Consider the following 12,125-nt stretch of genomic DNA (forward strand, 5'->3'; position numbering starts at 1 on the left):
GTTATTACAGGTGGCGGAAGGGGACGTCCCCCGCCGCCCTCTGGTGCTTCTACCAGCTCGCCTGTGTGATCGACAAGCCGGAGAATGAATCAGCCACTGGCAGAAGTACACCATCTGGTCCTCTGTAGTCTTTATGACTCTCGGAGGCCCGGCGCGGCGTTATGACGTCACGCCTTGCCTGGCAGTTGTAAATACCGCTGTTTTTTTTATTTTTTATCTAAGGCTTTACAGCCGGCCAATGCTGCTGCTATGGGTGGGGTGGGGTTTTTATATGGTGGGGTTTTTGTCCTCATGTGCTTTTTTTTCTCATGCTTATTGGCGGCCTTTAGAATGTGCTCGGGGTGCAGAGCGATGCGCCCCGAACACTCCCACCTCTTGCTTGCCGTCCTGTGATTGGTGCGGTGGCAGTGGGCGGTGCTTGGGCTTCACTGTCTCCTTCTCCTTCCTGCCTGAGCCGGCCCAGACAATGAGAGAGGATCCAGAGCCAAAGCGTTCCCGTCCCAACTCCTGACCCCTGCTGCCTGCTGTGAGCCTCAGCCTGACTGTCCTCAGTACTGTAAGTGACTACTTCGTTCGTGTTCCAGCCAGAGGCCAGGGGCACGCTGTATTAACTCTGCATTGAATGGGGGCACGCTGTATTAACTCTGCATTGAATGGGGGCATGCTGTAGTAGCTCTGCATTGAATGGGGGCATGCTGTATTAACTCTGCATTGAATGGGGGCATGCTGTATTAACTCTGCATTGAATGGGGGCATGCTGTGTTAACTCTGCATTGAATGGGGGCATGCTGTATTAACTCTGCATTGAATGGGGGCATGCTGTAGTAACTCTGCATTGAATGGGGGCATGCTGTATTAACTCTGCATTGAATGGAGGCATGCTGTAGTAACTCTGCATTGAATGGGGGCATGCTGTGGTGACTCTGCATTGAATGGGGGCATGCTGTAGTAACTCTGCATTGAATGGGGGCATGCTGTAGTAACGCTGCATTGAATGGGGGCATGCTGTAGTAGCTCTGCATTGAATGGGGACATGCTGTGGTAACTCTGCATTGAATAGGGGCACGCTGTAGTAACTCTGCATTGAATGGGGGCACGCTGTATTAACTCTGCATTGAATGGGGGCATGCTGTGGTAACTCTGCATTGAATGGGGGCACGCTGTATTAACTCTGCATTGAATGGGGGCATGCTGTAGTAACTCTGCATTGAATGGGGGCATGCTGTGGTAACTCTGCATTGAATGGGGGCATGCTGTAGTAACTCTGCATTGAATGGGGGCATGCTGTGGTAACTCTGCATTGAATGGGGGCACGCTGTATTAACTCTGCATTGAATGGGGGCATGCTGTAGTAACTCTGCATTGAATGGGGGCATGCTGTAGTAACTCTGCATTGAATGGGGGCATGCTGTAGTAACTCTGCATTGAATGGGGGCACGCTGTAGTAACTCTGCATTGAATGGGGGCATGCTGTAGTAACTCTGCTTTGAATGGGGGCATGCTGTAGTAACTCTGCTTTGAATGGGGGCATGCTGTAGTAACTCTGCATTGAATGGGGGCATGCTGTAGTAACTCTGCATTGAATGGGGGCACGCTGTAGTAACTCTGCATTGAATGGGGGCACGCTGTAGTAGCTCTGCATTGAATGGGGGCATGCTGTAGTAACTCTGCATTGAATGGGGGCACGCTGTAGTAACTTTGCATTGAATGGGGGCACGCTGTAGTAACTCTGCATTGAATGGGGGCATGCTGTAGTAACTCTGCATTGAATGGGGGCACGCTGTAGTAACTCTGCATTGAATGGGGGCATGCTGTAGTAACTCTGCTTTGAATGGGGGCATGCTGTAGTAACTCTGCTTTGAATGGGGGCATGCTGTAGTAACTCTGCATTGAATGGGGGCATGCTGTAGTAACTCTGCATTGAATGGGGGCACGTTGTAGTAACTCTGCATTAAATGGGGGCATGCTGTAGTAACTCTGCATTGAATGGGGGACGTTGTAGTAGCTCTGCATTGAATGGGGGCATGCTGTAGTAACTCTGCATTGAATGGGGGCACGCTGTAGTAACTCTGCATTGAATGGGGGCACGCTGTAGTAACTCTGCATTGAAGGGGGCACACTATACTTTGATTACTGAAGGCCTGTTTCACACTTTTGTGACCTTAAAGTCATGCAATTTTTTGCTGCGTTTTTTGCCTTAAAGCAATGCCTATTATATTTTTTCTGTTTGCGCCCCCCCCCCCAAAAAAAAAATTTGAGCACCAGCCGCCACTGTTCTGGTGACATCCAAAGATTTCCTCACTTTGGGAAGATTTCCTCTCACTTCCTGTTTGGCTATGGGACAGGAAGTGAAGGGAAATCTCCACAAAAGGACACAGATGGCAAAAAAAAAATCTGAGAGGCGTTATAACACTCTTTTTACAATGACAAAAACACATTTTTTCTTAGTTGTACTGTAATATTAGCAGTGCTCCCCCCAATGCAGGGTCTCTATGGGTAATGTATGTACAGGGTGCAGAACACATCTCAGTCTTCTATATTAAATGATCAATTCTGATTGGATGTTCTGCCACACTCCTGTCCAATCACTACACCGCCGGCCACTTTACCTATGCAGGTCATGGCTAATAATCGTATCTGTCAACAGGAAAGTCCTGAACGATTCCAGTGAGAGCGGACATTCCGGTTAGGGAGGAGGCTGGGAGTGATCGCCGTACACTGCCATACAACAGGTGTCACTGACACCCAGCCATGGAGATCCGCCCTCCCACTACTCTCCGCCCACTACACACTGACAGCCCCGCCCACAGATCACACAACTCTGCTGACCGGAGGGGACACCGACAACCGGAGATCAGAGATCAGCGCTGTACAGGTCAGTGTGTGTTCTGTGTGCACATAGTGCAGGGGGGAGACTGCCGGGAGAGAGACTAATATAGGAGACACTACCGGCGACACTACTACAGGAGGAGACACTACCGGGGAGAGACTCCCGGGGACTGACACCTGTCCCCTGCACAGGCCACCGACTTCTGTACCCGGACTGCACCCTCCTGCCTGCCTGCTAAGGTCTGTCCTCCGATATGATCGCTGGGAATGGTTCTGATCTCCCACAATCAACTATCAGCTTTGTGTGTCACTGCCTGTCATCTGTCACTTCTATGTATATAGAGGAGATACAAAGTATAACTACTCTCTATACAAGGCATAGATCTGACACTCCTACTCACCCCATCCATCCCACATTTATTATTTCTATTATTTTATTGCTATAGCTGCTTCATAAACAGCAGAACTGAGATCCTGCAATTATTATTCATATTATCGTGATGATGATTAACATTGTTAATATTTTATTGCTATGGCTACTTCAGACACAGCAGAAAAAAAAAATTCTAGAATATATATACACACATATGTGTATACACATCCTGGAATTATTATTATTATCACTATGTTTCATTATTTCTTAGATTTTTTTTTTTTTCTAAGGCTATCTTAAGTATAGTATTAATATTTTATTGTTACTTCAGACACAACAGAACTAAGATCCTAGAATTATATATATATATATATCTCCTGGAATTCTTATTATTATTAATATTTATTATTTATTTTATATTTTTTGTTTCTAAGGCTACCATAAATATAGAACAGTGATTCTAGAATAATACTTATTATTATTATTACTAATAATAATATTTTTTTTTTTCTAAAGCTACTTTAAGTTTAGAACTGTGATTGTAAAATTATTAATATTATTATTAATATTTATTATTATTTCTTTGATTTTTTTTTCTAAAGCTACTTTAAGTATCGCACTGCTATTCTAGGGTTATTATTATTTTCTTGCTACGGCTATTATATTATTCACTATTTATCTCTCTTATTTTAAATATTGCAAAGACTATTTCAGACACAGCAGAACTAGAATCATAGATTCATCATTGTTACTCTTTTTATATATATATATATATATATATATATATATATATATATATATATATATATATGTGTGTGTGTGTATATGTATATATATCTCCTGGAATTATTATTATTATTTATTATTTATTTTATATTTTTTGTTTCTAAGGCTACCATAAATATAGAACAGTGATTCTAGAATAATACTTATTATTATTATTACTAATAATAATATTTATTTTTTTCTAAAGCTACTTTAAGTTTAGAACTGTGATTGTAGAATTATTAATATTATTATTAATATTTATTATTATTTCTTTGATTTTTTTTTTTCTAAAGCTACTTTAAGTATCGCACTGTGATTCTAGGGTTATTATTATTATTTTCTTGCTACGGCTATTATATTATTCACTATTTATCTCTCTTACTTCAATTATTGCAAAGACTATTTCAGACACAGCATAACTAGAATCATAGATTTATCATTGTTACTCTTTATATATATATATATATATATATATATATATATATATATATATATATATATATTTTTTTTTTTTTTTTTATTGCTATAGCTGCTTCATAAACAGCAGAACTGAGATCCTGGAATTATTATTCATATTATGATGAATATTATTATTATTTTATTGCTATGGCTACTTCAAACACAGCAGAACTAAGATCCTAGAATATATATATATATATATATATAAATATATATATATATATATATATATATTTATATTTATACACACACACATTAATCATATGTATTATTTTTTATTTTGTATTTTTCTTTAAAAGGCTACTTTAAGTACAGAACTGGGATTCTAGAATGATGATGATTATTATAATTAATATTTATTTTTATATCTTTGTTATTTTTTTTTCTAAGGCTACTTTAAGTATACAACTGTTATTCTAGAATCGTCATTAACTTATTGCTATGGCTAATTCAGACACAGCAGAACTAAGATCCTAGTGTATATATGTGTATGTATGTGTATATATATATATATATATATATATATATATATATATATATATATATATTCTGGAATTGTTATTATAGATTTATCATCGTTGCTCTTTTTTTATTTTTTTATTGCTATGGCTTCTTCAGGTACAGCATAACTGTGATCCTGTAATTATTATTATATTGTTATTATTAGCATATTGTTTTTTTTATTGTGCATGCTGCATTTGCATCCAATCTAGAACATGTGCATTCCATGTGCAAACACTCGAAAAATGTATTAATTAATTGTTTATGGCACCCTTAATGTGGCAAGCAAACGTACATGTTTGCTCATGGCAAAACACGTGGTAAAAAATGTACCAGGCTCTACAACATTAAAAAGGATGCAAGAACTTCTTTTGAGATGTTTGCGCATGTAGAGCAGGCCATTTAGATGAATAAGCTCCCTTTCACATGACAACACACACAAAAAACAAATTCATGCGACGCAATAGCGTGAATGGGGATGGTGCAGCAGAACTGCGATTCTGGCATGATTATTATTATTATTATTTCAATTTTGTTGTTTACCTGCTTACTTCTTGTAGGTGATCTGTTACAGATGGGACATACAGTACATGGTATATGTGGGAAGTGCAGACAAGCTGTTCCCCCCCCCCCCCCCCAAGATCTGTCACCCACTTTTCTAAATTCTGTATAGGAGGGTGGTCGGGACCCTCTGCTTGTGCTCCTGTATATGTCCCCCTCCTAGGTTTTTAGTTGTCTCTGGTTTTATAAGTGACATAACTTTGGGGAAGAGATTACATAACATTGAACTCTTTCCAAGCTGTGCTATATTGAAAACATTTGTTTTCATATTCTATAATTAACAAAGCAATCTAGGGTCAACGCTGGGAGGTCATGTATACCATCTTCACCAGGGCTGCTGATAGAAATAACGGGGCCCCGTACAGCCAACCTGACAGGGCCCTTCCACTCCGATAATATCAAATGTTTTTGCTAAAATGCTACAGCCGCGATCTATGCTTACCGCGATACCCCTGTCAAACCAGACCTACAGTGGGGATCGAAAGTTTGGGCACCCCAGGTAAAAAAATTGTATTAATGTGCATAAAGAAGCCAAGGAAAGATGGAAAAATTTCCAAAAGGCATCAAATTACAGATTCGACATTCTTATAATATGTCCACAAAAGTTAGATTTTATTTTCATAATTTACACTTTCAAAATAACAGGGAAAAAAAATGGTGTCTGCAAACGTTTGGGCACCCTGCAGAGTTAATATCTTGTACTGCCCCCTTTGGCAAGTATCACAGCTTGTAAACACTTTTTGTAGCCAGCCAAGAGTCTTTCAATTCTTGTTTGAGGTATCTGCTCTGCAAGCGCCTGCATCCTCAAGCAAAGCATGTGATTGCTGTACACTAGTGCAGGGTTAAAGCAGGCGGCAAGGAGGCAATATCTGCGCCCCCAATATATAGGCACTGATCGCTCACTGTGTTCATTCAGGAAAGGTGTGTTCATTCCGGATGGTGAGCCCCTCGCTCACCATCCTGAAATGAGGAAGTCCCAGGAGTCCTAAAAAGGAAGGAGGAAGGGGGTGCAGATACTAAACCAATCCCCCTGCAGTGCAGCTGGAAAGAGAAGGGAAAAGTAGAAGCCAAGAGTGCTGGGGGAGTATCTACAAGAGTCACATGTGTCAGCAATAAAGCAGTATAGCCGTTGTTATGTCGATATAGGACGCTCTGTAGGTATGGGTCGCTCACAATCTGTGCATGCGCATGAGACATGCAATCTTCCGGTATGCGTTCCACTTTCGTTCTGTGTTCCACGCACTTTGCGACAGGGTGTTATGTCGATATGGGACCCTCACTTTTGAATAGCGCATGCGTATTTAAAAAACAGCCGCTCACTCTTGAATAGCGTATGCGCAAGCAGCCTATATGCACAAAGCAGCGGCTTTTCATTAAATGCCGCTCATAGCTGCGCATGCGCTATTAAGAGTGTTCAATATCGACAAAACACTGTCGCAAAGCAAGGGTATGGGACGCATACTGTAAGATTGCATGTCTCACACGCATGCGCAGTTTGCAAGTGGCACATACCTAAAGAGTGTCACTTATCGACATAGCACTGGCCCTCCTGCTCAGCAGGTGCCCGGGCCCTCCTGCTTGAACTGATGAGGCCTGGGCCCGGTACAGGGGGGGGTTCTGTACTGCCTAATCAGAGGTCCTGATCGTCATCATGTGTGTTTAAAATATATTGACTTTAGCAACGTTTCTTTTTTATATTTATACATAAAATATATTGAGTGATAATATTAAACTGACTATATAATATTATCTCAGCCTTAAGTTTAATGAAACAACAATCCCTTATGTGAAAAAGTAGACATTCCTACTAACTGGGGGATTTAGTTGTTACCATTGTAGGGAAGAGAAGCGTGTCAAGTATTGTGTGTTGCAGCAACACTTTGCAGATCTCTATGGGAAGTCATTAAAGTTTTCAACAGATCTCTATGGGAAGACAAAGTACAAGGTGGAGTCTATATTGTATATGGTTTTATGTATAGAGAAATAATGTGTGTGTGTTTAAAGGTACTCTTCCTATGTAGGTAACTTCGCAAAGAGAAAAGACTAAAAGTAAAACCAATTTCTCCCACTAGGTCAGTGTGGGCGCATCTGCATTCCTCTAGGCCAGTGGTGGTCCACTTTTTTGCCGTTGGGGCCAAAATTGTGGCCTCTGACATCACCAAATTATCACACCATATTTAGTGGGTGTATTGCAGGGATTTGTAAACTGTGGTCCTCCAGATGTTGCAGAACTACAAGTCCCATGAGGCATAGAAAGACTCTGACAGCCACAAGCATGACACCCAGAGGCAGAGGCATGATGGGACTTGTAGTTTTGCAACAGCTGGAGGGCCACAGTTTGCATATCCCCGGTGTATTGCAACAGAGAGCTCTTTAGAAACGAGAAAAAAGCTGCAAGAGCTGATAGAGGGATACAGACGTGTTACAAGAGATGGCCAGAGACTGCAAACATTCTACAGGAGATGATTAGAGACTGTGAGAAGTGCTGTAGTACTTGCTGAAGACTGAGGACATACTTCCCGAGACGGTCATAGACTGGAAGGGTTATAAAGGATCAGCGGGGAAAAAATGTACAAAGAGCAAAGGGTTAGGCCACAGGGAAGGAGATAAATCAAACTATTCTATTTAACTACTGGAAGTAAGTCTAAAGATTTATTTTGTTCTTTCTTGTGCCTGGGTAAGCGTCTGAGTAAGCACCTTGGTGAGGAATACACAGAATGGGTGCACATGGGGGACCAGGAGATGGTAAAAACAGGTGGTTGATCTGTGTTGTTACCCCCCCCCCCTAACTGTCCACTTACAAGCGGACATGGTACCACCTGGATCAGAACACACACAGTACAGTCTTTCCTTCAGTGCCAGGTGATTGGAACACAGAGAGAGCTCCAGCACCCTGCACCCCGCTGCCACTCTGCTGCTAAAACAACTGGTGCCCAGAAGCTCACAGGCCATATGTAGAGTGCTAGCGGACTGCGTGTTGGGCGCCAGGGCCCTAAACTATGCTGGCTCTGCAACATTGTTGATATTTACATGTCGGCCCTGAACAGTAGCTGCCAATAGAGTGCATTTGCACTGTATGCATGTAAATATTAGCACAAAGGTTTACATGGGTACAGGCTAAGGCCTCATTTACACGGGGATATTACATTTGTGTAGTGTTAATGGGCCGGGGTAATATTAGAATAATACTCGCATCCAGGGTGCTGCAGCGTTTGGGGTCATTCACTCTCACTTGCACGAATGTTACATTGGGAGCAGTGGCAGTGTCCATACATCCTCTGCATCCCAATTAACAACAGTGGAACTGACAGCATGGGGATGCACACAGCACCATTGCATCCCCATGTAGGTAAAGGCATGGCATGGATGTATAGGTGCACCAAATGGAAATGTTGGTGCCGAAACCAAAGATTCAGGATGCACTTGTCGAAACTGAAAATGACAATTTAAAAAATATACAGTTGTGTTCAAAATTATTCAACCCCCAATGCTGTAAAGGGTTTTAGGGAATTTAGTGTACATTTGTAATTGTATTCAGAATTAAATCCTACAAGGACTTCTTAAAGAACCATATGCAACTAAAATGACATCAATTGGTTTTGTAATACAGTAGTAAATGTTTCTTTTGTGAATTCTTCATTGACACAATTATTCAACCCCTTAAAGACTACCACTCTGAAGAACAGAGGTTCATTGAAGTGTTTTCAATCAGGTATTGAAAACACCTGTGGGTGTCAGGGAGCAGCAATAAAGCCTAATAAGCACCAATTAGGCAGCTTTAAAATGACTGTGATACTCAGCTCCTTCTAGACATTTACTGGTGTGGTTACAAACATGGTGAAGTCAAGAGAATGGTCCAGGAAGACAAGAGAAGAGGTTATTACTCTTCACAGGAAGGGCAATGGCTATAAGAAGATTGCAAGGTGTTAAACATACCAAGAGACACCATAGGAAGCATCATTCGCAAATTCAAGGCAAAGGACACTGTTGAAACGCTACCTGGTCGTGGCAGAAAAAAGATGCTGACTTTGACTGCTGTGCGCTACCTGAAGCGTAGAGTGGAGAAAAGTCCCCGTGTGACTGCTGAGGAACTGAGAAAAGATTTGTCAGATGCGGGTACTGAAGTTTCTGCTCAGACAATACGGCGCACACTGCGTAATGAAGGCCTCCATGCCAGAACTCCCAGGCGCACCCCCTTGCTGTCTCCAAAGAATAAGAAGAGTCGACTGCAGTATGCCAAAAGTCATGTGGACAAACCACAGAGGTTTTGGGATAGTGTTCTGTGGACTGATGAAACAAAATTAGAACTGTTTGGGCCCATGGATCAATGCTATGTTTGGAGGAGGAAGAACAAGGCCTATGAAGAAAAGAACACCTTGCCTACCGTGAAGCATGGCGGGGGGTCAATCATGCTTTGGGGCTGTTTTGCTTCTGCAGGTACAGGGAAGCTTCAGCGTGTGCAAGGTACCATGAATTCTCTTCAGTACCAGGAGATATTGGATGACAATGTAATGCAGTCTGTCACAAACCTGAGGCTTGGGAGACGTAGGACCTTTCAACAGGACAATGATCCCAAGCATACCTCCAAGTCCACTAGAGCATGGTTGCAGATTAAAGGCTGCTACATTTTGGAGTGGCCATCACAGTCACCAGACTTAAATCGGATTGAGAACCTCTGGTGGGACTTAAAGAAAGCAGTTGCAGTGCACAAGCCTAAGAATGTGACTGAACTGGAGGCTTTTGCCCATGACGAATGGGCGAAGATACCTGTAGATCGCTGCAAGACACTTGTGTCAAGCTATGCTTCACATTTAAAAGCTGTTATAACTGTAAAAGGATGTTGTACTAAGTACTAAGATTGAATGTCACTTGGGGGTTGAAAAAAACTGATAATGATGTGAGCACAGAAAAGACATTTGTGGTTATTTCATTATAAATGTTATGTTATATTTGTCTGACCTACACGTGCCTCTTTGATTTAATTGTAAGCAGGATGACTGAATGATCAAAATCAATGTCAAACTGGCCAAACAATCAATTGGGGGTTGAATAATTAACACAACTGTATATATATATTTATAATATAGTCAACTTTTTAGTTAATATCATACATTTTAAATAATTATGAATTTTTTGTCGGCCATTATCGGCACCCTTTAGCGCAAGAAAAGCTCAAGAAAAAATGCATCCCTGTAAATTCTGTGTATGTCTTCACACTGGTCTGTTGCACTTACGTAAAAATCTTGCGTGCTGCATTTTTGGTCAGTTAAATATACCACATCAAAAACGCACCTCCCAGTTAAAATGCATTGAAAACGCAGCAAGAACACATCAATAACGCACCCGTGTTATGTTTTTGGCACCATTATCGGCACCTTTTTCTCTATCGGCAAAATACCGAAAACTCCTTTTTCGCCCGATATGTTTAGGCTGCCAAAATTTCAGTGCATCTCTACATGGATGTAATCATCCCATGTAAACATGGCCTAAATAATTGCCAGTACACTCCCCGTTGAACATGGGTTTTTTGGCATTTTTTTTTTTTTTTTTTACATCCCTGAATGCCGCTCAAAAATCTGGATTTAAATGCAAGAACGGGTATGGGCACATTGACTGCTAAAAGCAGCATTTTTTGCGCACATGTGCATAAGCCTCACATTAGTGGGGCCTAATTTAGTCACAGGATGAAAATTTGATTTGTATACAGACTGATAAATTGGCGTTATCTTTAAGTAAAATGAAAGTCCTCTGTTGACATGTCGGCTGTGTAATCTAATGCCTCTAACTCTGTGCTGGTTCTTTCCATAGTAACTACCTGCTATAAGCAGGAGGAAGCATACTGTGACATAAATAACATGTACTTTGGGCCATGGTCTATGAATAGTGACTGATAGAGGTAGCATGAAACAAGGCCTGTATATTGTCAGTTGCTAATGCAGGAGGCGCACAAGGGTTTTTCCACACTGTGTTTCCTCATTCACTCTACTTTAGACCATTGACTATTTTATTATATTAAAATTATTTTATTATAATATTATTTATTATATAATTTAGTCCATTGACTAGTGGAATCTGATCATGTGTACGAGGCTTTAGACACTATTTAGAATGGTGTCACATCTCCACATACAAATGCTGGTGAGTGCGACAGATTCATGTACCTGTTAGAAACAGAGATAAACAGGTACCCCACTCTGGCCTGGCACTGTACACCAGCTTAATCACTTGAGCTCTGGAAGGGTTTACCTCCTTCATGACTAGGCCATTTTTTGAAGTTCAGCACTGCGCTGCTTTAACTGCCGATTGTGCGGTCATGTAACATTGTACCCAAATGAAACTGATCACCAGTGGGTTTTTTATTTTTTGCAATATAAACAAAAAAAGACCCAAAATTAAAAAAAAAAAAAAAAAACAATATTTTCTACTTTCTGTTATAACACATATCTAATAACAAAAAAAAAGTTAAATTTCTTCATAAATTTAGGCCAAAATGTATTCCGTCTACAAGCTTAGGTATCGATCAGGGGTGCTCCAGCCTTTTGAAGAGCGAGGGCCACTCAAGTGATTTCGTTACTGGTCGTGGGCCACAATAAAATTAACATTATAAAAGAAAAATGCCAGTTTTCAGCGGTTG

General features: G+C 41.0%; 1 protein-coding gene across 2 annotated transcripts in view; it reads left to right on the forward strand.

Moving 5' to 3' along the window:
* Positions 1-2,710: 2,710 nt before the first annotated feature.
* WIPF3 (WAS/WASL interacting protein family member 3) overlaps positions 2,711-12,125 on the forward strand; it is a 118,486-nt gene continuing 109,071 nt past the window's right edge. Inside the window, exon 1 of one of the 2 annotated variants that reach the window (XM_082259585.1) lies at positions 2,711-2,875. The gene's annotated coding sequence lies outside the window, so the exon portion shown is untranslated. Of the gene's footprint in view, positions 2,876-3,015; positions 3,070-12,125 lie in introns of those variants that run through there. The other variant, XM_082259586.1, reaches the window with a different exon arrangement.

This window comes from Pelophylax lessonae (assembly GCF_965119305.1).
Source record: "Pelophylax lessonae genome assembly, chromosome: 5".
Classification (NCBI taxonomy): domain Eukaryota; kingdom Metazoa; phylum Chordata; class Amphibia; order Anura; family Ranidae; genus Pelophylax; species Pelophylax lessonae.